We start from the raw sequence: 27783 nt of genomic DNA, 5'->3' as shown, positions 1-27783 counted from the left end.
TTTGTCATCTGTTTGGTCTTTCATTCAGCAAACACTCATTTGGCACCTACTGTGTTCTAGCTACTGTAGTAAGTTCTAGGGAAGATACAAAGATGATTAAGAAGTGGTCCCAGTCCAGAGAAAGTTGTATTCTAGTTAGAAGGGGATTGACACATATGGAAATAGATCGTTGCGGTATAATGTAAACAGAAGTAAAAGAAACTTTTCTAACTCTGCTGGTCAGGAAGGATCTTCAAAAGGGAGCAGAATTTGGACTGGCTCTAGAGGGATTAGTAAATATTGACCAGATCTGGTAGAAAATTTGTTTTCCTTATGGAATAATTAGCATATACAAGGGTAAAGTGGACTGAAACAGCATGGCATGTTGGGGAAGCTCTGAAGCATCCAGAACATGGAGTGTGGATGGGAAAGAAAGTAATAGGAATAGGAAATGTGTCTGGAAAGCTGGTTAGAGCCATATTCTGAAGGAAGAGGTTCCGTCTTATGTTCTTACATATTGATTGGTAGTAGCTGTCTGGAAATCTGTGCTAAGAAGAGTTCTGAAGTTATACTGAAATCATGGTGTCTACCCTGGGCTCCAGAGGATGAGTTGAAGATGTGTGCAATCGGCATTTATTTATATATTGGCTAATCCCATGGACACTGGGAGCCATCAAAGTGTCAAAATCGGGGAATGAGCTGATAGTTTTGTATTTGGGGAAAAATAGCTTTGACAGTTTGATGGCAGACAAAGAGGAAGATGATTAGACTATAAGACAAATTAAGATATGATTACAGTATTGAAAGATGGGAAGGGCCTGGAATAAGAGAGTGGCATTGGATACAGGAAAAAAAAAAAAAAGAAATAGCCAAAAACTTTAGCAGAGACCACAGAAGTGAGGCTTTCAAATACTTCAGGGAGGCCAATAGAAAGGAAACTAAAAAGAGGATTTAGGATATAGCCACTAAGAGGTCTTCAACTAATTTAGAGAGAACAATTTCAGTAGCTAGATAGGGGCAGAGGGAAATTGCAATGTGAGGAGAATTGATAAAGCGGTAAGAACTTAGCAAGCTTGGTGATAAAGAGAGCATTGTTGTTACAGGATGGAAGAGGTTGCAACTTTGAAGTTCCTTACATAATAGTACAGTTGACCCTTGAACAATACAAGGGTTAGGAGCACTGACCCCCACCTCCGTTCGTAGAAAACCTGCGTATAACTTTTGACTCCCTAAAAACTTAACTACTAACAGCCTACTGTTGACCAAGAAGCCTTACCAATAACATAAACAGTCAATTAACACATATTTTGTATTTTATATGTATTATATACTGTATTCTTACAATAAAGTAAGCTACAGGAAAAAAATGTTAGGACAATCACAAAGAAGAGAAAATACATTTATAGTACTGTGCTGTATTTACAAAAAAAAAAAAAATCTGTGTATAAGTGGAACTGTGCAGCTCAAGCCAGTGTTGTTCAAGGGTCAACTGTGTTTCAGAGTTAAAAAGAGAATCCAGAGACCATCCAGAATAGCCTTTTCATATTACTAAAGAAACTGAGGCCCAGAGAAGTTTGAGTGACTTGCCCAACGTCACATAGCATGGAGTAAGGACTTTATTCTAGATTCCTTTTATGTCATACAATCTTTTCCTTACACTACACCACTATATAGACTATATAGACCCATACTCTCATTTCCTAGTTAAGGGAACTAGTACCCAGATAGGTGGATTGGCATCCATTTGGCTCCCAACATGTGAACGGCAGGCTAAATCTTGGACTTTGGAATGAGGCTGACCTGGGTTCCGTCCTCTTCCAGATATTACTGCATGACTTTCAGTAAGTTGACTTTTCTGAGATGCCATTTTTCATCTTCATGCATATAATTCAATAAACATTTACTGAATCTACTGAGTGCCAGGACATCAGTTCAGTGCAGAGCTCATCGGGGAACAAGGAGGGAGATGGGTACCTTTCTCTGGAGCTTACAGTCCACTGGAGGCTACAAAGATGCAAACAGGTAATGAGAACACAGTGTGAAAAGTGCTTTATATGGGAAGCATAGGGTGCCTGGTGCTGCTGGAGCTGGGGGTGGGAGGCACAGAGAATGGCATGGAGGTGAGAGAAAGCATGGTGTGTTAATGGAACTACAAGAAGCTCAATAAAATAGAAACCTGAGTGAGAGAGTAAATGGCAGGAAATAAAAATTGGAGAGTCCAAGAGCTGGGCAAAAAGCAGAAGATACAGCTTTGGCAGGCTTTGATGGGGAGTTTGGACTTTATCCTGAGATGTGGGGCAGGATTGGGGTTAAGGAAGGGCTCACTAATGTGACACATAATCCTGGCCTTCAGCCTACCATTAAATGTCCATTTATCCTCACCTCCTTACTTGCTAAAGGAGGATTATCGTAATAGCCTTACATGTTATAATGGTCAAATACAATTTTGCATTTTGCATTTTTTGGTATCTCTATACAGAACAAATCTCTATCTGTCCATGTATCTCTGTGTCATGGGGACATGTCATATGTGTGGCCCACAGTGGCTTCCTAATTGGGGCAACTAATTTCTGCCTCTTAACTCCCTGCTTCTCGAGGCTTGGCCCTGAATCTACAGCCTTTCTAAGAAAAAACTGACTTATAAAGGATTCCTCTGTAAATGATGGTGGCTAAAACCAATCCCTATTTCTACGACAGAATCATAGGACTGGATTCTCGTGGTGCTGGTTCTCCCAGGATTCAAATATGACAGCTGCTTATGGTAGAATGTGCTTGTTTGTCACTGCAACACCAGCATTTAAAGGGCTCCCACAGCATAAGAACATGAAGGCTTTATGTTTGAGTGAGCTTAGAACTAGGGGGAATAGAAGGTGTGTGTGGCACTTGACATGGCTGCCGTTTTGCATTCACTCACATGATGACTTGACACTCTTTACTAGAGGTTGCCAAATATATTTGATCACATACCCTAACTGTGAAAATGCTTTTGGGTGTTAACTCCCCAAAATATGTGCCTTTGATTCTAAGTGACATACACTCACTTACCTTACTCATGACATTATTATATGCATTAAAGATCATATTGTAAAATACAGAAGTTAATAAAAGAATGAGACTTTTTAAGCTGTGATAATCTATTTTCTTTCTCCCCTCAAATGTGCACCCAGTCCATTTCAGAGACCATTGGTTTCCACTTCAGGATGCACAGGGATAGGGACCTTGCATGCTTTTGTTCACCATTATCTCCTCAGTTCCTAGAGCAGTTCGTACTCAATAAATATTTTTGGAATGAATGAATGAATCATTTGACAGAATCTTAGAGTTGAATGAGACTTTAGGGGGTCGAGTCTCACATCGCGTCCATCAGAGGCATCTTCTCCACAAAATCCCTCACAGGATGTCATTTAACCCATGTTGGCATACTTACAGTGACAAGAATTCATGAAACATCCCTTTTTACTTTCAGATTATTCTAATTGGTACAGAGGTGCTCACTTTGTATCCACCCAAATGCTGTCTCCATGTAACATTTACTGTAGATCCTGGATTGACCTACCTGGGCACAGAATCTAAGCCTCATTAGTAGCCCTTCCTTTGGATATTTGAGGTGATTGCTATGATCACTAACAAATGTTTACTGAACTCCAAATATGTACCAGGCTCGATGTTTAGACCTCACCTTGCAAGGATGAAGAAAACAAGCACATAACCTTGAGAAGTATAATCATTTATTTGGTATAAACTCCTCTAGCAGTCCTAGTCATTTAAATTATAACCCAAACCTGTAGCCTTCTCGGTAGCCATATTCTGAATATGCTCAAGTCTATTGAGTTTATGATTGCCTTCTGTTGCATGGCATGGAGAAATGGACACCATATTTCAGATATAATGTGAAAAAAAGGCATAGAAAATCAATGAGACTCTTGTAAATCTTTTTATCTTAATTTGTTATACTTATTAATGCTGCCTTAATTTTTATGTCAGCTGTCATTATTGGCGTATACTGCACTTTTTAACTAAAAGCTCTATTTTGTTGCTATCAATTTGGAGTTACTATCAAGCCAAATATTCCCAAATATATTGTGCAAAATCCTATATTTTTACAATTACCTCTTTAAACGTAGGATATTCTCTTTATCCGAGTTAAATATTTGCTTGTTAGGTTTAGCCCGTGGTTGTAGCCAATAAAGATATTTTAAAGTATTGATTTTTGTCCTCTAATATATTAGCTATCCTTCCTAGGTTTATACCATCCTCATATTTAATCATTATGGACTCATCCATGTCATTGATAAGATCGTTGATCAATGTCAAGTATAATCCCTGCAACTCATCACTCAAGACTACTATTAATCAACACTTTTGGGGATGTTCAGTTAACTATCAATCCAGTCTACTATTATTTAGTGTGCATTCTCCAGTTTATCTGTGAACATTGTGGAAGACTTTGTCAAATACTTTAGTGATATTAAGGTACACTGTCTTTGTGAGAAACCCTTGATTTACCAATCTAGAAGAAAGGGAATTACTTGTTTTTGGTGAATCCTGTAGCCTTTTTCTCTTCCTGATATTCACAAACAATGTGTCCATTTAGACTTAATTATGCAAAATAAGACTTTCTGTGGTCCAGTATAATACTAGGCACTTAATATCTGCTTATCAAATACTTACTGACTTACATACTACAGCTGTGAAATTAAGGTGGCCAACAGCACACAGCTCCTCGGTATCCCTATTAAGAAACCTTGATTCCCAGCAGGTATTCACCAATGTTTGTAGGAAACTTCCATTGAGTTGTGTTCCATAGATCATACAAAGAAGTTTAGAAACTGTCCTTATCCTCAAAGAACTCAGTCTAACAGTGAAAACTACCTCATAAACAAATAATTATAGTATAATGTGTTCCATTAGAATAGAGGTATATAAAAGACATATTATAAAAATTATGAAATTGCATATGCATTTAATTTGGGAAAGACCAGAGACTGGGGATTAGTCTTTCTAAGTAGTTGGCTCAAATATATTAATTTTTCAAAACCTCAGTTTCCTCACTGTAAAATGGGGACAAGAGTATACCCTATTTCCTATGAATTGTTTGTAGAATAAATGAAATTATCCCAGTGCCTGGTTCAATAAATATTGACTGTAACAATTTAAGAAGGTCATTAGACTAGGTATTATTGGACAATATTATATATTATTGGGCTAAGTATTAAGAAAGTTATTGAACTAAATACAACTATTTGGGAAGGCTATTGATTATATTTAGCTGCTGATCCTTAAAATCATGGGTTTGGGAACCTGTTAGATTCTGTTTCATGGTCACATAGTTGATGGTTAATTCCTAATTCCAGCCCAAACTCTTGCTGGTATATTTCAATCATAAGAATTAGAAGGTAGAAACAGAAAAGAAAATGAGGGTTTAAAAGGCATGGAAACGAGAAAACAGTTCAGATTCTTTTATATCAATCATATCATCTATATATGTGAAAAGCACAGTTATTACGCATTTACCTACTCTGTCGATTGCTTGTTAAAAACCATTCCTACCTCATTAGATGTCCCTAAGCTTGTCATTAGAACTAACGCTGTCTTCCCGCCCCTTGAATCTCCATTTGGTTCGGGCTCAAGCTCATGCACAGTCCATAGGACAAACTAGCCCAATTTTCTGTGAGTCCCAGAAGAGCTGTCGTTAACAATAGTGTGTCAAATCATATCCTGTTTGGCTGTAAACAACCAAAATCCCAACCGATATATTTGTTTCATCCTTTGAAGAATTTAGGTGGTTTGGGCTTCACTAAGTGACCTCTTTTCATTTTTCTCCTCTGCTTTCCCCAGTAGTTAGACTGTTTTTTCATGTTACATCATGGTTCCAAGAAACCTGTTGCAACTCTAGGCTTTGGGTCCACTTTCCAAGGAGAAAGGGATAAATATGCCAGTCGAGTCCATCCCTTTGAAAAAATCACACAGAAGACCCCAACAAATTCTCCCTGGCAAAAACTATATTTAAAATCTCTAGGTGCAAGAGGTATTGAGAAATAGTATTTCATCTTCACTAAACAAAGACAAGGGAGAAAGGAGTTGCAAGTAGCTTGTAGGGAACCATCCCATGGCATCCACCACAAAGAGATTACCTCTAGATGACTTGTCTTCTTTTGTTTTCACTTCCATTAATAATGCAAAAGTTACAGATTAATGCTACATAGTACTCTGTTCAAATATATTATTAACTTCCTGTGGGAGGCTATCCTTATTACGTAGACCCTCTTTTATAGCTGAGACAGAAATATTTCAGTCTGAGTAACTTCTAATATCACTTAAGTAAAGCAGGTGGAGGACATAAATTCTTAGTTTTAATGACCACTGAAAAGTATGTTTTGGAAAATTCTAAGATAAGGGTGATGAAGGATAGAAAAAGTGTTAATAGAAAAGCTTCCTAGCCACCTAGCTGTGTGAACAGCTGGGTGTGAAAATATCTTGTGCTATTTGGGCAATGCAGGATAATTGATATCTAGTTTCTTGATTTCAGAGATTTGGCACCTCACTGAGGCACAACTCTGTCATTCACTGTTCATGCCTCTGTTGGTATGTGTCCCCACTCTCTCTCTCGTGATTTTTCCTTCTATTTCTACTTCAGTTTAATGGATTTCTGCTCTCATGTCTGACTCACAGTTTTGCTAGGCTGTGTGTAGGAAGTTTAACAGTGATGACTTGGAGATGTGTTTTTAGTTTCTACAGATAGAGCCAATGTGATCTCATTTCAGTTTGGGAATCCCAGTGATAAATGCCATTTCCATAGAGAGTTAAAATTCATCAGTTGAACAAAGCAATCAGTTTTTTTTTTCTTAGAACATATTACCATCAATTTTTAAGTGACTTTTAAACAATAATGAGAAATCTCTTAATGAAACCATCTCTATGACCAGATAAGTGCTAATAATAACTGATATACCATTAACTCTACTTTCTTCCATCCCCACTCTTTAAAACTTGATGTTCTCATTAATTTTTTTCTTTTCCATCTTCTGAGAGCCCTACTCTTGGGATTATGCTAGACTTGTGTCTGCCTAAGTTGTCAGCTTCCAGGGTGACAAATGTAGATAACCTTCTCCTCTATTATACATGAGCTAGACAAGGAGGGTTGGTACTTAGTGACCATCCATCTGCAAGACCTCCACCCCCTTGCCATCTTCAGCCCTACTGGTAGTAAGTGGACATGTTTGAGGAGTGCTTGCCAAAGGGTTACTCTGATTTCCTAGAGCTGTCATTTAAGAACTGACTGGACTGTTTTTCAAACAAATGACCTGATCCTTAAGGTATATTTATCTAACTTATCCAGTTTACAAAGAGGAGGTGGGAGGAAGTGTGCAGAATTTCTTTAGACATATAAATAACACAAAGAGAATAGAACTGAATACAGTCTTCTGTCCTCCTGAGGGATACAGCTGATATTTTGGAATATTAATGGTGGCATGCTGTGGTAAGGGTAAGCCAAAGATGCTGTAGGAGCTCCTGACAGGGCACCGAATGCAGATCTAGGTGGTCAAACAAGGCTCTTTGAAGGAATATATATTCTGACCTAAAGAACAGGCAGAAATCAATTGTGCAGGCAGAAGAGCATGTGCAAAGACCCAAAGAGAAAACATGGTGCATTTATGGTAGTAATTGCATATACCAGAAGATCTGGAGTGTGGTACATAAATTAAGCCAGCTGGAGGCAAGAAATGAAGGTCAACATAAGCCATATTCTTAAAGGCCATATCATCTAAGATAAAATAATTAGTGTCTAGTTCAAGAACAATAGCGAAGCCTTGAAATGGGGCTTTAGAGAGGCAACAGAAATCCTGTAGAGTAGGTATCTATTAAAACTCGATGTTCTCATTACATTTTTTTTTTCTTTTCCATCTTCTGAGAGCCCTACTCTTGGGATTATGCTAGACTTGTGTCTGCCTAAGTTGTCAGCTTCCAGGGTGACAAATGTAGATAACCTATGAGAAACTGGAAGCTCAGAAAAATTAAGAAACTTGCCTATGGTGCCACAAGTAATAAGTGATCAGAGCCAGGATTCCAACCCGGATACGACTCCAAAACCCATGCGTGAGCTTCCACCTATGCTAGGTTTTTTCAAACTGCAGGTTGTAACCTATAAGTACATCTTGAAAACAGTGTAGTGAGCTCAATCAACATTTTTTTAAGAAAATAAGGTAGAAAAGATCATTACCTAGATTATAATAAGAATTATTTAATAATTTTTAATAAGTTTCTATGTGTATGTAAAACGTACATATGTGCATATCTACAGAAGGTATACATGTAGCTGAGTACAGGGACATGATGCAAAATGCATTTGTCACTATAGATTACAGTAAAAAATAGTGGAAGCCAGTAAACATGTGCAAAAAGCATGCGTGTTGCTCCTTACCTGCCAGACATCCTATTGTCCCTCATTCATTCATTCGTTCATTCATTCCATTAAAAGAATAGTAGATGCCTATCCTGTGCAAAGCACCCTACTCAAGGCTATGGAGGTACAAGGACATATCAGAATCCTTGGGTTTTGACCAACTTCTCTGTAGTAGTGCTAGATTTGTGTTGATCTACCACACTCACTCCAGGCCTCTTGTGACCTGTGGTTTGCATTAATCTATTAGGCTAAGTCACATACCTTTTCATTACACAGTCTTTGCCGATGTTAAAGACAGATTCCAAAGTGCCCTCTTTATAAGTTCTGTATTTAATGCAATGTGTAATCAGGAATAGGCCATTGTTAGGTCAATTGCTTTCCTATATTTATTTTTTCAAACAATAAATAATCAGTGGGATGAGAAAGGGCAGTAACAAATAGTTTGAATGTTAGCACTCATAAACATCCAACATCTTAAAGAGATATTTTAATATTTATATGCTGTGGAATACCCTCCCCTCTGGAGAGCTGACTGAGGATTGATATAAACCCATCCAGAAATAGAATTCAAGAGACGTAATCTTACACAGACTTTTAATTAATCCTGAGCAAGCACTCTGGATTCCCTCAAACTTGGCCATTACTCAGCTCCTCACTTTCCAAATTGCTAAGATCTCTGAGCACAAAGCTGGGAGGAATACTCTCTTCAGTGCAAATGCAGTGGATTTTCTATGTCAGGGTCAGTAGATGGTTTGGGCCTGAGCCATACCCGTCCTTAGAGCAAAGCCTGACTGGATATTCTTATGCCACTTTCTCTACTGATTTTCCTACCTTCCCACTGGCTTCGTTTCTTCACCTCTAAAGTGAACATAAGCATAGCGCCTACATAAGACTGTTAGAATAATTTAACTGTGTGTGTGTGTGCTGCATACTGTGTACATATATACAGAAAGCAGCATCTGTCAGTTAAGCATCATTTAAGTTAATATTATCTGTGTTACTATCTAGGTATTTTATATCATCCTAACATTAAGATTACTATTAATCACCTAGGAAGGAATTGAAGTTGGGTAGAAAATTCTAAAAGGTTCTTCTCCACTTAGTAGATTTTTTTTTAATTTGCTGGAACATTTCTTGCCAACATGACTTCATGTATTTTTTTCCTTTCTTCATAACCCTATGCTTATAGTTATTATATATAGTCCTATTTTATATAGTTATAATTATTTTTAACCCTTTATTTTGAACTTTTTATAAAGTCACAGGAAGTTGCAAATATAGTACAGAGAAATCCTTGTACTCTTCACCAAGTTTTCTCCAATAGCTGCATCAATATAATTATAGTGCAACCTGAAAACCAATAATTTGACATTGGTACAGGTGTGTATAGTTCTATGCCAATTTTATCACACATGTCACCACTGCTGCAATCAAGATACAGAACTATTTCATCACCACAAAGGTATTCCTCATGCTATCCCCTTATACACATCTTTCTTTCCTCCATCCCCAATCCCTGGCAACCACTCATCTGTTTTCCATCTCTGTAATCTGTCATTTCTAGAATACTGCCTAAATGGAATCAAGTAAATGGGTAACTATGTGACTGGTGAGATTGGCTTTTTTCACACAACATGATGACCTCGAGATCCACCCAAGCTATTGTAGGTATCAATAGTTCATTCCTATTTATTGCTGAGTAATATTTCATGGTGTGGATTCAATCATTTACCTATTGAGTGACATATTAGTTGTTTCCGGTTTTGGGCTATTACAAATAGACCTGCTATAAATAATCATCTACAGATTTCTGTGTGAAGAGAAGCTTTGTTTCTTCTTTTTCTATCTGTTAGGCCTTTTATTTCCTGGTGCTAGAATTTCCAGTACTATGTTGAACAGCAATGGTGAGAGCAAATATTCTTGACTTGTTCTTAATCTTAAGAGAAAAGCGTTTGGTCTTTTCCCCATTGAGTATGATGTTGGCCATAGGTTTTTCTGTCGATGTATTTATCAAATTGAGGAAATTGTCCTAATTTCTAGTTTTCTAAGGGTTTTTATCATAAATGTATGTTGAGCCTTATCAAATGATTTTTCTGCTTCAACTGATATGATCATGTGATTGTTCTTTTCTAGCCTGTTAACATGTTGGATTACATTTATGGTTTTTCAACCATTGAACCAGCCTTGCATCCTGGCATAAAACCTATTTGGTCATGGTCACATAGTTCTTTTCATATCTTAGTTTCATTTACTAATATTTTGATAAGAATTTTTGCATCTGGGACACCTGGGTGGCTTAGTCGGTTAAGCATCTGCCTTCAGCTCAGGTCATGATCTCAGGGTCCTGGGATTGAGTCCCACATTGGGCTCCTTGCTCAGCAGGGAGCCTGCTTCTCCCTCTGCCTGATGCTCCCCACTGCTTGTACTCTCTCTCGCTCTCACTCTCTCTCTCTCTGACAAATAAATAAATAAAAATCTTTAAAACAAATTGGGGGTGGCGCCTGGGTGGCTCAGTCGTTAAGCGTTTGCCTTCGGCTCAGGTCATGATCCGAGGGTCCTTGGATCGAGCCCACCCATCAGGCTCCATGCTCAGTGGGAAGCCTGCTTCTCCCTCTCCCACTCCCCCCTCCTTGTGTTCCCTCTCTCACTATCTCTCTCTGTCAAATAAATAAATAAAATCTTTAAAAAAAATTTTTTTTTGCATCTACATTCATGAGAGATATTGATCAGTAGTTTCATTTTGTTTTCTTTTGTACTCTCATTGGCTTTGGTACCAGGGTTCACTGGCTTCATTGAATGGGAAGGGAAGTGTCACCTCTTCTTTTTCTGGAAGAAATTGTATATAACTAGTGTTACTTCTTTAAACATTTGGTAGAATTCTCCAGAGAAACCATCTAGGCTTAGAGGTTTCTTTTTTGGGACATTTTTAATTATAAATTTGATGCCCTTAATAATTAGAGGATTATTCCTATAGACTATTCCTATACTATTATGTGAATTGTGGTAGCTTTCACTTTTCTAGGAGTTGGTTCATTTAAGTTGTCAAATTTATGTGTGGAGTTGTTCATAGCATTTCCTTATTGTTCTTTTATTAAGATGTTCTCTTACTGAACTGCAGAGTCTGTTGTAATATCATCCTCTGTTTCATTCCTGATATTTGTAATTTGTCTCTTCTTTTTTTTTACTTTGTCAGTCTTGTTGGAGCTTTGTCAGTTTTATTGATTTTTTCAAAAATGAAGCTACTTTGTTTTATTAATTTTCTCTGTTTTTCTGTCTCCTATTTTATTGATTTCTGTTCTTTATTACTTCCTTTCTTCTGCTTGCTTTGTTGGGTTTTTTGTTTTGTTTTGTTTCTTAAAGTAAGAGTTTAGATTTTATATTTGGGCCTTTCTTTTTTTCTAATGAAAGCATTTAATGCTATTAATCTCCCTCCTGCTCTGCTTTAGCTGTACCCTATATATTTGGTATGTTGTGCTTGCATTTCATTCAGTTCAATGTTTGTTTGTTTGTTTTTTAATTTTTCCTTGAGACTTCTTTGATCCATGAACTATTTACCAGTGTGTTGTTTCATTTCCAAATGATGGGAGACTTTCCTATTATCTTTCTGTTGTTGACTTATAGTTTTAGCCCGTTTTGGTTAAAGTTAAAATAGCTTCCTATGATTGTGGATTTATTAATTGCTCCTTTTAGTCTTGTCAGTTTTGGCTTTATATATTTTGCAGCTTGTTACTAGGTTCACAAAATTTAGGAATGTCATGAATTCCTGTGGGATTGACCCTTTTATCATCATGACTCATCTTCCTTTATTCCCTAGTAATGACTAGTGCTTCCAAGTCTACTCTGTCTGATATTGTTATAGCTTTACCATCTTTCTTTTGCTTAATTTTTGCTTAATATATGTTTTTCATCTCTTTACTTTCATCATTTCTGGATCCTTATATTTAAAGTGTGTCTTTTATAAGAGACCTATAATTAAATTTGGTTTTGTTTTGATATCCAGACAATTTGTGTTTTAATTGTAGTATTTAGTCTGTTTACATTTAATGATACTGCAGATATAATTTGGTTTAAACCTCTAACTTATTCTCCATTTCCTACTTTTCCACCCATTCTATGTTTATCTTTCTCTCCTTTCTTTTTTTTAAAGTGTATTAATCAAGAATTTTGTATGATTCAATTTTTTTTTTTTTTACCTCTGTGAGTTTGTTATGCAATCTTATATTCTCCTTTTAGGTACCTTTATTACTCAAAATATTATAATATACATTCCTGATTTATTGTATTTCAAAATAAATTAGTACTTTTATCATTTCCTAAATAATACATAAAACTTGGAATACTTTACATTTAATCCCTCCTACTTTTTAGGCTATGTTTTCATATATTTTAAATAGACATCTGTTTTGAGCTGTAAAGTATACTGTAATTATTGTTTTATATGGTAACTATTTTTTTAAGATTTTATTTATTTATTTACTTGAGAGAGAGAGCAGAGGGAGGAGCAGAAGGGGAGGGAGAGGGAAAGAATCTCGAGCAAAGTCCAAGCTGAGTGCAGAGCCCAACGTGGAGCTCAGTCTCATGACCCTGAGATCATGACCTGAGCTAAAACCAAGAGTCAGACTCTCAACCTACTGAGCCACCCAGGTGCCCCACTATTTGTTTAACTGTTTCTATTTTTCTTTATTTCTTTCTGAATATCTTTGTTTCTGTCTGGAATATTACTCCTTTTACCCTTTATAATTTCCCTAGTATTTCTTGTAATGTAGCAAATCCTCTCCATTTTTATTTCTTTATAAATTTTTTTATTTTATCTTTATCTTTTTGAGAATATTTTCTCTGGGTATATAGTTATCAGATCTTTTTCTTCTTTTAATATTTTAAAAATATCATCCCCTTATTTTCTGGCTTTCAGTGTTTTCACCAAAGTCTGTTGTTAGCTATTCCTTTGAAGATACTTTTTGTCTTCAGTTGCTTTAAAATTTTTCTGTCTTTGGTTTTCAGCAGTTTCAGTGTTATGTGCCTATGTGTGTGCATATATGTATGTGTTGCTGTGTTTAAAACTGGGTAAGGGTTTGTAGAGCTTCTTAAATCTGTTTTTCATCAATTTTGGAAAATTCTCAGCCAATATCTCTTCAAATATTGTTTCTGTCCCATTTTCTGTCTTTTCTTTTGGTACTCGATGTAAAAATATTAGATCTTTTTGTACAGGTATCTGTTTCTTGCTTTCTCCTCCTCCTCCTCCTTCTTCTTCTTCTTCATTTAACCTGTAATTCAGTTTGGTTATTTTTGAATGCTTTGTCTTCCAGTATACTAATCTTGCCTTCAACTGCATCCAGTCTTCTATTAAACCCATTTATTGAGCTCCTAATTTTAGTTATGGTGATTTTCAGTTTTAGTGTGTCCATTTGATTTACCTGAGATTATACTTCTATGATGAAATTCTCCATCTTCTCATCTTTTTCTTGAACATATTAATTACAGTTATTTTGAGAACCATGTCTAATAATGAAATATCTGGATTAGCTCTGAGTCTATTTAAATTGTTTGATTTCCACTTTGTTTTCAGTCCTTTGGTCCTATCTCCTGGTATGCATTGATTGAATGCTAGACATAGTACTTGAAAATTGTAGAAATAAACTCAAGCTGATGTTATCTTTTTCCAGAGGATTTACTTTGCTTTCTGACAAGCAGATTAGGGTCATATTGATTTATTCTAGTCTTAGAGTTAGATGACTGGAAGCTGGGTTTTAGTTGTTATAAGAGATAGCCTATTTGTAATTTATTCTTACTCCTGGAATGTAGCCTTTTTGTATTCCTAACTGTTAATCTGAGTTGTTTACTCAGACCCTTCTTTCTTAGCAGACCATGGACTCTAATTTCTGTCTTGCCAATCCTATGAGAATGTCAGAATCTCTTCTTAGTCTCCAAGTCTCTTAGCCTTTAAGTCTGCTCATTTTTTTTTTTTTTTAGCATCTGATTCTGTACCATTTATGAATTAGCAAAAGACTTGCAGAGAAAAGTGCCACAGAATATTAGGCTCAATTCAATGTGCTTATCTACTTTTCAGAATCATTCTTGGTCCCTCACGTTCTGGCTCCTTTAGTTCTCCAAAGTCTCCAAGCAGGTTTTGGGGGTTTGTTTGTTTGTTTGTTTTCCTCTCATCTCTGTGCAGCTATTCCTCTTCTACTCATGAAAATGAGAATATGGCAGAGTCTCCTACTATTACCAAAAATAGAACTCCCTTATCCATTTTTAATGCTAAGAATTAATGTTATGGTAATGTACATGTATAGTCAATAGACTTTGTTGCTAATGGGCTAAAAGAACTAATATATATGAAAGCCACTTGTGTAGGGCCTGGTATATAGTAGGCACTCATAAATGATTTTATATTTAAATTTAAATATATACTGCTTTTGGAGAAGAGATTGGTCATTAGCATTCAGTTTTTGTCATGTTGGTCTTTCTTGTTGCTGCCCCACAGAATAGCAGTCACTCTCTGCTCTTGAGCATTGGTCTCACGAACCTTTACCTCGGTAGCATTTCCAAAGGTTCTCTCTCCTCCCATGCTCTCACTCAGGGACCCTGTAGGCCATTCTCACCATTTTGTTGACCACATTTAGCAAGAGGGAGGACAGGTTTGTTTTCTCCTGCAATTCATGCCTCTGTGTTCTTCCACAAAGAATAGCTAATCGGGCAGGGCTCCACTCCTACCCCAGCTTCTCCCTGCTGCAGCTTTGTTCCTGCCTTGTTCTTTCAGCAGTGAGGCCTGTGTTGGTGAAAGCTGGCAAGTGTCTTAAAAACTGGTTTATCTGGGTACTTATGTGAGTGAAAACTAAGAAATGCCAAGAAAAAGAAGCAGAACTTGATCTAAGTGTCCTAGAAATTTGGGACATTATAGTACCAAAAGACTTATGTGTGCTTAATTCCAGTCTTGAGTCTGGAAAAGAACTTTCACAAGTGTATGTGATTTCTAAATCTCAAAACTAATTCACTGGAAAACAAGAAATATAAAACCAGTAGACTTCAGTAGTAATTTTCAGATCATTGGAGTCTACATGCAGTTTTGAAGAGGCTCAATTCATACATTTCCTTTTGGGTCATTTTTTTTTCTGTGAGAGAATTTCTCCAAACTTAGCTATATCAAATAAAGTATGCCCAGAGTCTGTTCAGATGTGAGTTTTGGGCTCTAGAAGCAAAATATTTATGAGGATTTTCAAAACTAAGGATGATGACAGTGATGACGATGGTGATGGTAGCTCCTAATAGTATTTATTAAATAAATACTACACCTAATATATGCTCAGTATTGAGACATTTTACATATATTGTGTTGCCTCTTGAGCAGTATTTAACTGTCTGTTTATTACTTCTCTTGAGATTATCTTTCTCCTCATGTTTTCAAAGCATAGAATTTGAAGTTGGGTATAAATCCTAGGTGTATGTCTTAATTCTACCACTCTGTGGTCCTTGGCGATAGTATGTTAACATCTTTGAGCCTCTCTTCACCTCTAGGGTGAAAATGATTCCATGTCTCATAGGATAATTGGACACTTGAAGAGTTAATGTGTGTCATGCCTGCAGCATGGCCTCAAATTGAGTGCTCAAATTTAGTCATTTTTTTTTCTTATTTTTCTACCACTATTGGTTAAGATGCCCTCTCTTTCGCTAGATCAGTCAGGTGAAAAAGTAGAGAATAGAAATGTCTAAAAATGTAAGAAAAGGGGAATCCAGGAACCACTGAAGATGTGTCCTGAACCAGTTTAGTTCCCAGGCCAGGGCTTAGGAAACATGATTCTTTAACACTCATGTGAGTTCCATAAAATTTACTGTTTAATAATCCCCATTCAGCTTTTCTGTACTACCTGGGGAGGGGTCCCTACGGTGTTGTTTTGCATTCCCATCGTAACTTAAAGGGAAACTTTCACAATGTCCAGAGCCCTTGATCCCCTGCAAATGGAGGAGGAAGATGTTTTCAAATTCCTTGCAGCAGGAACCCACTTAGGTGGCACCAGCCTTGACTTCCAAATGGAACAGTACATCTACAAAAGGAAAAGGGATGGTATTTACATCATAAATCTGAAGAGAACCTGGGAGAAGCTTCTGCTGGCAGCTCATGCCATTGTTGCCATTGAAAAGTCAGCTGATGTCAGTGTCATATCATCCAGGAATACAGGCCAGTGAGCTATGCTGAAGTTCACTGCGGCTACTGGAACCACTCCTATTGCTGGAAGTTTCACTAATCCGATCAAGGCAGAGATCTGGGAGCCGGGACTTCTGGTGGCTACTGATCCCAGGGCTGATCACCAGCCTCTCACAGAGGCATCTTACGTTAACCTGCCTACTACCGCTCTGTGTAACACAGACTCTCCCCTGCGCCATATGGACATCGCCATGCCTTGCAACAAAGGAGCTCACTCAGTGGGTCTGCTGTGGTAGATGCTGGCCAGGGAAGTTCTGCGCATATGTGGCACCATTTCCCGTGAGCACCCATGGGAGGTCATGCCTGATCTGAACTTCTACAGGGTCCTGAAGAGATTGAAAAGGAAGAGCAGGCCACTGCTGAGAAGGCTGTGACCAAGGAGGAATTTCAGTGTGAATGGACGGCTCCTGCTCCTAGATTCACTGCTATTCAACCTAAGGTTGCAGACTGGTCTGAAGGTGAGCAGGGGCCCTCGGTGCCTCTTCAGCAGTTCCCTCCTGAGGACTGGAGCACTCAGCCGACCACTGAAGACTGGTCCACAGCTCCCGCTGCTCAGGCCACTGAATGGATAGGAACAACTACCGAGGGGTCTTAAGCTGCTCTTCCACAAAGGCAAACAAAATGGAACTAAGGTTGATGGAAAATAAAGTTTCCAAAAAAAAGAAAAAAATCCCCATTCATTCAACAAATGTTTATTGAGTAAGATTTGAACGAAGTCCTTACTGTCATGGAACTTAAGATATACTGGCAGAGACAAATATTAAATACTTAATTATAACCACTCCTTAATTAAGTACTACTAAGGAGAGGCACAGTGTGCTCTAAACATATTTGACATTGTGAAGGATCAAGAAAGGATTAACTGAGAAAATGACATTTAAGTTGAGACAAGAAGAGTGAGTAGTTAAGAGGAGTTTGGTGGTAAAAGGGGAATGAAAGGCATTTCAGACAAAAGAGCAGCAGGGGGAGAAAATCCTGATGTGGAAAGGAGCTTGGCTTATGTGAAGAAGTGAAAGAAGTTTCTCTTACCGACACCAGGTAGAGAACAAAGAGGTTTAGTAATCGGATGCATTCATCAGTCTGCATGGTACCTTTCCTTTGTTGGACCAAGAGGTATGCCCTAACACAGATCACAACATAGAAAATGTTCCCATTTCTTCCACCACATCTGAGGGTGCCCATCACTCTCCTCTTATTCAGGGACATGCGTCCCCACTCCCAGAGACCTAACCCATTTCCCACCCATCACTCACTCTCAGGGCTTTGAGATGCCTTATTAATCTGATACATGTATGCTTCTGCAGCTAAAGATCAACTTTGAAGCATCCAAGGTAATGGTTCTCAAACTTGAGCTTGTGGAATCACCTGGAAGACTTGTTGAACCACAGAGTTTCTGATTTAGTAGGTCTGAGACGGAGCCCTGAAGCTGACATTTCTAACAAGCTGCCTGCGGCAGGGATGCTGCTAGCTGGCTTCCATTCCAGGGTGAGTCACTAGGTTAAGGTGTCGTCCTTCTTTCTACAATTTGCCAGTCACCTTTGGTTCCTTAACTCAAAGGAAAATTGCTCAGGGAGTTTTTGAAGTGAACATACTAAAATCAAAACTAAACTCTGGGGGTGACTACTACATCTGCCTAATGGGACTATACCTTTTTGTGAGCGAGACTGACCTGAAAGAACTGCGTTCCCGGAGCTTAGCACAGAGTAGGCACCCAAGACATGATTGTTCAGTGAATGGACGATCAGTGAAGGAATCACAGAATGGATGTAGCTCAGCGGATTTTATACATTAGTCTTTGGAAAGCTCTCATGATTCCTTTCAGCCTGAAAAGTCTTCTAGGAAGATAAACTGTCATTCTCTTGGAATCCAGCCTCAGAAATTGCAGAGTCAAGATATGCTTGTATTTTAAGTACTTACTTGGATTAAAAACTGAATTGCTAACAGGATTACAAAATGCCAAGTTTGCTGAGACTCAAATTGTTTATGCGCATGTTTGGTTCTAAGTTCTTTCGTCAATCAGTACATTTCTGTTTCTAATTACAGTCAATGTTTTTTTTTTTGACACCTGCACATGAATTTCAGTCAAAACCAGCTTCAGTAATTTGCAAAGGTATAATATAACTAAAATGAGTCTCGTAACCACCGATGTGTCACCTACACTACGTGTCTAATGAATTCAGAGGTGTTGTACCTCAATTCACATTGTGATTCAGAAAACGGTCTGCTATTTTTCCCATTTTCACTCCCACAGTGTTGTAAAACATTTTTAATGAACACTCTTAACAATTTTCCTCATTCCAGGAGCATGGAGTTTTAGTAGATGATGCAACATAATTCTCATTTGTGATTCCTTATTTATGCCTGTCCTTGGAATCTCTGTATTTGAATACTAGAAAAAGAAAAATGCCCAAGATTACCATAATTCTCCAAAACGTAATGTCTGTTACTGCCACCAGTCAAATCAGTTACAGACTCCTAGTCTAGTCCCTGAAGTTTGGAGGTGGTTTTGATGGGGGCTAGGCATCAAATCTCGGATAGGAACCAGGCACTGGCTCACGGGTCAAAGCCTTCCATGCACTGTGATGAACTATCCTGAACAATTCTGCACCCAGTTTTTAACTTGGTCCCTGACCCTGGCTGACGCCTGTAAAATTGCAAGTAATTTCTCTGTGGGCTCTAATAATCAATCAGAGGCCTAGTTAGAGAAAAAGTCATTTCAACATCAGCTGACAATTATTTTTTTGCCCTGAATATCCTTCCCTGCCCTCTTATTTGGTTTGAACTAACTCACCTAATTGGGGTCAACCACTGAAAAAGGATGTGCTGCTGGATTTTTTTTGTTTCTGAATGTCTCATGCTAAAGCATGTCTTGGGGATGACATCTCTTAGTTTTCTTAAAACATAAAAGTTGGAGAATTTGAACAATGGATGCAAAATATCATTGCAAGGGTGTAGTCAATAAGGAGAACTAAACTGAAATGGGAAGGTTCTCACACCTGTATCACCTTTGGGCATCCAGAGTAGTCGGGGCCTGGCCAGGCACTGCCTTCGGGCGCTTCAAAAGGCAGAATGATGTCAGTATTAACATTTCACTGCACATTAATTCTTTAAAAAAAAAAACAAAAAAAAACCCTGTCATTTAATTTAAGTGCTTATATGCATATGGTTAATTAAGAAGCCAAAATTGGCTATAAGCTTGGTGAGCTCTAAGAACAGGGAGAGAGAGATCATTATGCTTCTGCTCATGGTTTAGCTATTTGTGAACCAGCTGATAATGTGCAAAATTAAGATTTCGTAAGTGGCATTTTAAATGAATGGTTAATGGCTGAAGATTAATTAAACAGTCAGAGTTGCTGAAGAAAAGCTGTTAAAAAATTATGTTTATAGGCCAGTCACTTGCATGCTGAACTGCAATCCTGATAGATTGTGGCCTTTCTGTTTACCAAGAGAGCATTTTAACAAAGCGGGCCTCCTGAGGTAGGGGAACCCACCCCTCTCACATGCCATGCAGCCACGCAGTAGCCCCAGGGATGTTCCTTTGGAATAAAAGCTGCCAAGATGGAAAACAGACTAGAAAAGTGTTATATTGAGGGATATTCATCTAAAACCTTCATCCCAGGTAGCCAGGCATATTTTATTTTTCTACACGTTGCATAGCTCTGAGTTAGGGTAGGCAGAACCCTTGGGGTTTTTAAGAAGCTACTCTAATTCTGTAAGAGAGGCAAAGAATCGCAGGATATTGTTTTCAACCTGGAGTTGATACTTATTTAAGTCTGAAACTGCTAGCCCTCTTGGAGGTTAAAAAAAATAAATGCATTTTGTTCCTCTCGCTCTACCGTGGGTTCTTTGGGGAAAGGTTTACTTTGTGCATAGGAGGCATTGGAAAAAATATTTTTGAATTCATTTGTCATAGCTCAACTCAATAAATATTGAATAAATGAATGAATGAATGAGCTACCCCAAAGTTGTGTGTGGGAGAATGTCAAAGGCTTTTTTTAAATGCCTTCCCGTCTGTGCAATTAAGTGTCCACCCTCCTCGACTTCTGCACCAGCTATCTGTGTGTGCCTATGCAGTGACAGTGTCCCAGCCTCAGGGACCACGTAGTCTAGTAGAGAAGACACAGGCATGGCAACACATAAATCACAGCCATGCTAAATACAGTCAAAGGGGTCAAGGAGGGGAGTTAGGAATCTAGGCAATGGTGGGCAGGGAGGGGCGTGCACAATCAGGAGTGTATTTTCCTATAAAATTGGAAAGGAAATCACTTCTACCTATTTTGTAAAAACGCTAACATCAAAATGTAATTTTTCTTTTTGAGTTGACTAGTTTCAGTTCCCTGCTCCCAGGCAGAAGACCCACATCATGCAAGCCAGACAGTTGTGTCTCCTGTTTCAGTGTTCCCTAGAGAAGGACATCCTGCAGCCTCCCTGGGTATCCTGTTCTAGTGTTTAATCACCCTTCCAATCAAGAAGTTAATCCTATTTCCTCTTCTCCAGCCTTCTTTGGCTCGGTGGACCCTGTAAAACACCCAGGAGACCCCTTGAAAGCCTTGAGAAGTTAATTAGTCAACACTGGGCTGCTCGAGGTTCACCGGTGCACCTTGTCACAGTGACGCTATATACGTGCACCATTGTAACGGTATGATTTTGTGAGATCGCTAAGAAGTCAGAATCGTTTTCCTCCTGGTCTAAAGACAAGGAGAGCCATTGGACATTTTAGCATGTTTGAAAGAAGCTGTTTTATTACATTTTCAGCTACCTATTGAGTTAGACACCACTGAAGTTTGGCCTCGTGGCCTATAACTCAGAAACTGAATGGTATATGTTGATAAGTAATAAAACCAAGGATGATTAATAACAGCCAACACTAAACATTACTGAGAATTTGCTATGGCTGGACGCTGTACTGATTGCTTTGCATGGATCATTTCACGTCCTGACCACCTGACTGGGTGGTACTACTACTGTCCCCAAGGTACAAATGAGGAACCCGAGTTGCTGAGAAGTTGAGAGACTGGTCTGATGTCATTAGGGATGGGCCAGGATTTATACCTAGTTAGCCTGAGCCCAGAGCCTAGACACTTAACCACCGTGCTGTGTTGACCACTCTATTCATTTTTAAAAATTATTTTCTTTCCCCAGAGTTCTGTCTCATTCTGGACTCTTTTTTTCTCCCATGTGTCTGAGATCCAACTCTATAAACTTCGCTTGTGGAAGGTAATAGCGCTGCTGAATAATAGTCCCCAGGCCAGTCACAGTCCTCGCTGCAATTATGGGCAGTTGAGTGGCAAGTCCCTTCCCCTTAAAAAAAAAAAAAAAAAGGCAGTAGTGGTTTGCTTTAGAAAAACTGATAATTCAAAGCTTTTCCATTCCGGTGAAAATCGAATTGATGCAAAAGGAAAAAAAAAAAAAAAACAGGTACTTCTGGGAGAAAACCTGTGCTGTTGAAAGGACAGGGTAAAAACTGTGTTCACAGATGCCAGAAGCATCTGGGGAGCAGTGATGTCCAATAATTGTAGCTAAAAGCTGCATTAATTGACCAGCAACGGGTTGGAAGCTACCTCCAACCAGGATCCCTAACTCGCTGGTGCTCTTTTCATAAGCACAGTAAGAAGAGGGAGGTCACCTTCCATGGGGTTTTCCAGACAGAAAGGAAGCAGCTGTGACCAAAAAGCCTATTTCTACAAAGGAAGAGCTTGGCTTTTCAAAGCACTGCATTCAGATCACCAGGGGGTCTTGTTAAAATGCAGATTTTGATTCCTGTGAGCCAAGGTGGGCCTGAGGTTCTGCATTTCTAACAAGTTCCCCGGTGACGGTGACGCTCACTCTGCTGGTCCCGGGCACCACACTGTGATTAGCTGGGGTGCGGACTAGAATAAGGCAGTGCTTAATTGGTATTGATTTTTTAAATCCTGTAAAATAAATATGTGGCAAATCTCTTGAAAACCTTCTGAAGTTTCAGCTGTCAGTTCCTCATACCTGTGAGTTGGCCAAGAAAGCTCACTCCTTTACAGGCCAGAATATTCCTTGCTCAGATTCCATTTCTTGGAGGGGAGAGTATGGCTTTCTGTTTGTGTACTGGTATTGTAAATGTGGCCCTCAGCCTCCGTGTCCATGTGGTGACCTCTTGCTGGACTCCGAGAAGCCTCTTGCATCTTAGCAACATGCTCTGTCTCCATAGTTGAATAGGCATAAATTTGAATTTCTTTCCTCAAGTGCTGTTACAAACCTGCCCAGAAAAGTTTTACCACTACAAATAAGTAATCCATTGTTCCCACCACACGCCATTCAGTTAAGAGTCTCCAGGGCTCTGCTTATTCCATCATTTGATTTAAAGGTAGTTATATTACAATTATGTATCATTTGTGGACTGGTAACATTTTAACTAAATTCTATCTTAACTCCTCTGATAAAGGATATCATCTTCATTGACCTGCGCCCTGAACAAACACAAAAGTTTCTACACTATGTCCTTTTGGATGTTTTGTTCAAATGCCAGTATTTTAGATGAAATTATGTATTCCTTTTTTGAACAACAACAACAAAAGTTGACACCACTAGAACCATTTATAACAGTGAAGAGAGAGAAAACAAGAATTTTTTTTCTGGGGGTTGGGTTGCATATTTATTAATTATGGAAAATGTCACTGAATCATAATAAATGGGAAGATGTTCTCAATTAATGAGACTTTCTTCTCTATGTGGGAAACAGTCAAATAAAGAACAGAATCCCTTGGGCGCCTGGGTGGCTCAGTTTGTTGGGCGACTGTCTTTGGCTCAGGTCATGGTCCTGGAGTCCCAGGATCGAGCCCCACGTTGGTCTCCCTGCTCAGCAGGGAGTCTGCTTCTCCCTCTGACCCTCCCCCCTCTTGTGTTCTCTCTCTCATTTTCTCTCTCTCTCAATAAATAAATAAAATCTTAGGGAAAAAAAAAAAACAGAATCCCTAAGCCCAACCTGATGTCAGGACAGTGGGGCTGCTTGACCTTAGTTTAGAGCAGCTCTGTCCAACAGAAATATGATGTTAACTACATATTTAATTTTAAATTTTTAGCAGCCTCATTTAAAAAAGTAAAAGTAATTTTATAATATATTTTATTTAACCAAATATATGCAAAATATAATTTCAACACATGTCCAAAACAGTTATTATAGAACTATTTTACACTCCTTTTGTCATACCAAGTCTTCAACATCTGGTGTGTATTTTACACTTTACAGCCCTTCTCAGTTTGGACTAGCGCATTTCAAGTGTTCAATAGCCACATGTGACTATTGGCTGCCATATTGGACATGCCAGAATCCCTTCAGCGTACTTCCAGTGGTGGCTGATGCTTCAGTTTGAAGTTTTCCAGATACGGAGTCCAGGGTAATGGGCAGACCCTCTCATTCTCGTCTTCCCACGGCAGAAAACTCTTTCTTGTGTTAAACCCCCAAGTGCTGCTAGGTAAGGACCACTTCCCCTTCTTTCACAGAGTTTACAGACTAGAGTAAGAAAAAGACATGGAAACAATACATTTCCATTCCCAGGGACCAGACAAATCTGCGGCTCTACCTTAAGAGGTACCCCAACTTAAGTGTCAGCTGCTATGCAGTGAGGTAACCTCAAAAAGGGCTGAGCTAGACAAGGCGCAAGTCTAATCACATTCCAGATCTGTCCTTGTTTTGCCTGGAAGGAAGACAGAACCAGTGATCTAGCTCAGCCTACAAGGCTCTACCTGAGACAGAAGAATGGAGCCTGGCCTTCAGACAGGAGTACGGGTAGTCCCCACACATAAAGGTTTGTCAGCAGCTAACTCAGGCAGAAGGTAACTAATTACAACAGTATAACACCCATGCGATTCTCATTTAACTGCAACCCTTCCTCCCTCACCAACGGTATTCATTCTAGCCAGGAATAGTGAAGAAAGTGCTTTAGAGCCGAACCTTCTCTTTCCTTGGGTTTAACTCTTATTCTTGTTAAACTGCTCATCCTTTCGAGATGTCATGTCTCTAGGATTTCATAATGACAGACTTGGTCTTCACTTAATTAATACCCACTTTTAATTACAAGCCTTTCTTGCCTACTGTAGCTGCAATTTTGTGACCGTGACATGTCAACATAGAGCACCATTATGTACCTACTTGCTCAAGCTAGAAATCTAGGGTTCCTTCTTGAGGCTTCCATCTCCCTTAGCCCCACACCCAGACTCTTTCCCAGGAAGATCCACGAGAATGGATCTTTGGTAGCCAATGGAAGCTTTGGCTGTCATGTCTGTACTCTGCATTTCCCCAGTGAGAAAATGCTGTGGGGCCCAACATTCTTACAAACTTCTCTTGATCCATTGTGCTTTCCCTTTGACATGCTGCTCTAAGCTGGATAAGGCTCAATCTGGGATGCTATAGTAGCTGAACTAGGGAACAGATGGAGGAAACAGTGACTTGTGTGTCCTGCTCCCGACATGCATTGCCTTCTGCAAACAACTTCTGCTCCCGACATGCATTGCCTTCTGCAAACACCTCTCAAAATACAGCTCTCTGTTTGACACTCTTCTTGTCCCTATCCTCCCAACTTTCTAAGGCCCCCAACCTTAGTTGGATGACCCAAGACCATTGCTCTAATTGACCATAGTGCCATTTCTCTCTGTACCTGTTTGTATTGTTTTGGTTTTGGTTTTGGTTTTCCAGGTGAGGTCGTTTGTGTTATTCAGAATTTAGCCCAGACATCATTTATTTCCTCAATGAGATCTTAAAGCAGGAACTATATTTAATTTCTGATCCCAGCACAATTCCTAAGGCATCTGGTATTCAATAAATATGTATTGAATAAATGAATGAATCCAAGTGGCTCCACTCTTAGCTGCATGACTTTAAGGTCACAGAGCTTTCTTGTCACACTCTTGGGCTGGCCGGCCTCCAGGCTGAGGTGACTTGTCTGGCCTCCTGGTCAGCATAGCCTCCTTCTGGTTGTCTCTCCTCTCTCATCTGCTCTGATGCTTGAGTTTCGGTGACCCTCCAGGTTTCTCCTGGTCCTTGTCTCTCAAGATTGGGGTGCCATATCCTACTTCTGTCAGGAAATGCCTCCTCACCAAGTTCCCCTAGGTGAAAGACTTCCCAGGACACACAAGCCACTGTTTCCTCCATCTGGTGTCTGCCTCAAACACTTCTTAAGGACACAAAGAGTAGTTACTATTCAGAAGCTACCGTCAGCCCAATATGGCTGCTCCACCAAGAGAAAAGGCTCTTGTTGGCAATTGCATTTTTGTAACTCTCTTTCCCATACTTAATATTTGTCACTGACTCTTGTTGATCTCTAGTCACCTCTACCGTTACATTCAGAGAATTTTGCTGGAAATGAGCACCAAACTTACTGACCTCTAGTTTTCTAGAGTTTGCTTTGGCCATTAAAAAAAAATTGGCTGTGATTAGCTCACCTCAAGTATCTGGACACTTCTTCCATGGTCTGTAATTTCTCAGAGATACCATCTATGCTTCTAGGGGCACACCTCCCAGCTCTTTCAAAGCTGTGGACATAATTTGTGAGTACTGGCAACTGGGATGCCTTTAAAGCATCTTGAATCGTGTATTTTCCTCTCCCTCTTACCATCGTTTTCTTTACTGCCTCTCTTCTGCCTTCCCTTGATGGAGATATCAGATGAGTCACTTAATGTCTCTGCATCTTTCCCCATCTGTAAAGATGGGAGGGTGGGACTAAGTGATCTCGGCACTTCTTTCCAGCTCCAAAATTATATGGTTCTGCGATTCTTTAATGGAAGCAAAATAGGAGTTCAGGTTGCTCTGCCTTTTCTCTGGTGCTGTTATCATGTCAAAGCATCTCCTCCCAGCAGTGGCCTGTCCTTTCTTATTCCTCTCCACAGTAGCTTTAATAATCAAATAAAAAATAAATCCTTAATGTTATTATCATTTGTTTTACGAGGCCCCTTAGCTCCCTTTGAGGTTCCCTTCTCTGACCATCTCAGACCTCTTTGCTACCTTCTTTGTTAACCATAGCACCAGGGATCCATTCTCATGCTCCCTGTGCTCACTGCTGCAGGAATGCTTTACCCTAACCCAGATTTCAAGAATTAAAACATTAGTGTGAAGCTCCCTAAGCTCTCACACTGGAAATCTCTTTTGTCTGTTATCCAGGTGGTCCTGTCCTTAGATAATGAGAACTTGGGTTATGAGATTGTAAAAAGCTTTTGGCAATGGAATTTTAGACACACACACACACACACACACACACACACACACACACACTTTGTGATACTTCTTTTACAGCAATTGAATAACAAAATTTGTAACTATGCTATTATAAACTTTACTTGTTTTTACAGAAATGTTCCCTTAAAAAAGATAAAAGAGAATCTCTTTCATTCAATAATAATATCAAAACCTTTCAAGAAAGGGCAAGGTTTTGATATTATTATTGAATGAAAGAGATGGAATATAGGAATCCCGGCAAGTCATTCTCAGTGTTTCCAGGGCAGTCTCCGCGCCCTTCCCCCTTTCCCACTTAGGCTCTCTGGCCTAGAATCTATTGAAGATGGACCAGTAAAACTGATGAAGTTTCAAATAGCTGTGGCCCTGCCTTCTGAGAGTTTATAGGGTCCTCTGTGGGCCGAGGTAGAGAAAGTAATGTTTGGGTCTATATTAAATTGTATGAAAAATTGTATGGAATTTACCATCAAATTATGGGAAACTCTTACATAGATTTCTCAGCACTCTGGCCTATAAGAGACAGGTGGACATGAAAATATTCTTTAAAACAAAGTCTGTTGTGATTTTTCAAGCCCAGGAATGATGTGTATCAGATATCAGAAGGGAGCATTGATCCCTGTAGCCTGACACTTGACAAATTGCAAGTTGTATCCTTGATCATACCCTTTAATTCAGAGACTAGAAGTGTTGTTTACAGTTTCGTCTTTGTGGGTGGATCCGTGTTGATGTTGTTGGCCATGGTAGGGTTGCCCACGTATACCTGTGGAGCCACACGTATAGAAGAAATGTGGTTTCTCATTTTACATTTACACACTTCGTTTTATGTAACCAGAGCCAGGTTTTCAAATCGATATATTCAATCTCTGTTTCTACATACATCGTTTTTCTTAAGTTACAGGCATTAGCTTACACAAAAAGGGCATGATCAGTGAAAACCTACTGTTATTTTCTAAGTTTAAAAACAGTAACCTATGAGAAACTCCCTAGAAAATACCTTAA

At 39.0% G+C, this 27783-nt stretch overlaps 1 protein-coding gene and 1 pseudogene across 1 annotated transcript in view; both read left to right on the top strand.

Annotated features, from left to right (window-relative positions):
* PARD3B (par-3 family cell polarity regulator beta) overlaps positions 1-27783 on the top strand; it is a 1008697-nt gene that overhangs the window by 859592 nt on the left and 121322 nt on the right. The gene's annotated exons all lie outside the window — the stretch shown is intronic.
* Positions 16313-17181, top strand: LOC114215998 (small ribosomal subunit protein uS2 pseudogene; annotated as a pseudogene).

This window comes from Eumetopias jubatus, unplaced genomic scaffold (genome assembly GCF_037043125.1).
Source record: "Eumetopias jubatus isolate StellerSeaLion01/CBP00866 unplaced genomic scaffold, mEumJub1_p1.0 scaffold_3, whole genome shotgun sequence".
NCBI classification, from domain to species: Eukaryota; Metazoa; Chordata; class Mammalia; order Carnivora; family Otariidae; genus Eumetopias; species Eumetopias jubatus.
Note: the sequence above shows the minus strand (reverse complement) of the source record. Positions and strands in the feature narration are given on the sequence as shown.